We start from the raw sequence: 2,403 nt of genomic DNA on the forward strand, positions 1-2,403 counted from the left end.
GTCCTAATAGGCATCCTCGCAAGATCGATGGTGGTGAGACGTCAACTTTCTCTAGCCTCTGCCCTCAGACACTGTTAACACACTTTTCCATTACTGAATAAGGGAACCAAACCAAGAGGAGGCAAGGAGGTGCGTAAGGTCGTAGGGGCGAGTCCATGCTGGAGACCTCATATATATCCAGCTCCTGGCTGGTCATCTCTTTCCCCGGCGTTTCTAAGCCTGGGATAGGATTCTGAAGTTCCCTCCATCTACAACTGTTCCCCCCCCCCCCCCCCCAGATTTCAAAGCCTTGTGAAGAGTTTTCCCTGATCAGGTCCCAACAGATTGGACATTTGTCAGCTCCAAAGAAGCTGGCCTGGGTTGATATTATGGCCCACTTCTCCCTGGCCGTGACATGTGGGACAAGGGGCATCAACTGGCAGATGGCAGTTTCCCCATCTGTAAAACGTGGTAACGGCACTCTGTGTCAGGGTTGGAGGGAGAACACACAGGGAGTGAGAGTGTCTGTACAAGCTGTGTGTCACCCTGATCGTGATTCAGATCCCAGTGCCACCCACTTTGCTGTGTGACCCTAGGCAAATTACTCAAACTCTCTGTGCATCAGAACAAAGGCTGTGTGTTGTGAGGAAGGAGAACGTTCAGTACAGATCTATTACCATTCTTAACTCAGCGCACTCATAAGAGCCACCACAGACTGGGCACCAGGTCACATACCAAGGACAGGAATCCCAGGGTTTCTGGGCCCCCTCTGTCCGCTGCCACTCCCCCTAGGCAGACACCCCCCCCACCCCAGGCAGATGCCCCTTGGTGGACACTAACCTCTCACAAAGATGCATAAGAAATCACATATTTCAGCTGTCTTATTTGCTTTCTGGGGTGTCATTTGGACAATGTCCACTGGACCCTGGGGTCCCAGTCATGGGGGTTTCGGACAAGGCACTCACAGGAACTCTGGGCATCAGGGAGAAGGCAACCAGGGGGGCCAGGGGCCAAGTCCTCCCTTGGGGACAGAAGACGCAGTCACCTGCAGCAGGAAAGTTTTCTCTGAAAGAGAGATTTAGGAGCAGCTAGAAACCCGAGATGTTAAGGGAGCCCTAGAAACAAACCAGGTACCTCCAGGGCAGGCCAAAAGCCAACTCTGTTCCCCAAAATCTCCTATAATGCCCAGGGATACCACCTGCCTTGAGAGCAAAGAGCCCAATTCCAAACCAGCTTTCCCAGGGATTTCCTCAAGACAAAGTATGTGGGCCACGAAAGCCACTTGCTCCGGACCCCACCCCTCAGACACTTAGGTGACTCCAGCCCAAGCAGTGGGGAGCCACAGCCACCTCCCAGAGCCTGGGAGTGAGTCTTTCAAGTTCTTGGTCAACAGCAGCATGGTTGGGGTGTCCTGGAAGTGTTTCGGCAACTTCTGGAATCTGGGGACATCCAGCTTGGATCTCATCTCGGAGGGTCCTGGGAAGGTTGGGAGGTGCTCCTGGGCCGGGGATAGGGCATGGCTCCCGTGGTAGCCCCCTGGGCATTGGCAACATCGGGGATCAACGGGATGGTGTTGGTTCCCGCCCAGGCATGGTTGTGCTCCTTGCTCTCTGAGCTGGGACTGACACTGTAGGACCAAACTTTATAGTCTGAACTTACCCATCCCAGCCCGCCCAGCATCTCCTGCCTGCCCCTGTGTACAGACTAAACTTAGTCAAGAGGTCACAGCGGGACCTGGTTCCAAGGGTGTGTTCCCGATGAAGCTGGGGAACCACTTGGAGCCTTAGTATCCTCCTCCATAAAATGAGAACATTGTCTCGGCCTGGTGGACTGGTGGAAAGAATGCTTTTGTCAAAGAAGACTTAGTACAATGTCACTAACTGTGTGCTAAGTTCCATGGCAGGAGCTTAAGAGCTGGCCTTCTCCCTCGTGGGATCCTTGCTCTCCCTTCCTTTCCTGGTTAAGACCAAAGGCTGGAGATGTTGAAAAACTAAGGAAGCAGAGGAGAAAGGGACAGGAAGAGCCAGAAAATACAACCTTAGCCAAGTCAGTCCTTTCCATCCTGTCTCCATTTCTTCATCTGGAAATGAGAACTGAGACTTTCACCGCAGAGAAGTTCAAACGAGGGAGAAGGGACAGGGTCAGGTACATAGGAGGTATGTAGATAACTGGGTGTGTTTGCAGTCACTCATCCTTAGCTGGAACTCCAGCTAAGTTAAGTTAGAACTTAACTTAGGGGAACTCCTACTTGCTCCTCAAAACCCTACTCAAAAAGCCCCTTCTCTGACACTACCTTCCCAGGCTCAGCTGGGTGCTCCCAACCCCTATCCTTTCCCCCAGCCCAGCCTTGACCTCACAGCCCTGGGCATGTCTGTGCTTGGCTCTGTCTGCCCCAGACTGGAGGGAGGCCCTTAGCCAGAGCTG

The sequence above is a fragment of the Lutra lutra genome, chromosome 1 (assembly GCF_902655055.1).
Source record: "Lutra lutra chromosome 1, mLutLut1.2, whole genome shotgun sequence".
Lineage (NCBI taxonomy): Eukaryota > Metazoa > Chordata > Mammalia > Carnivora > Mustelidae > Lutra > Lutra lutra.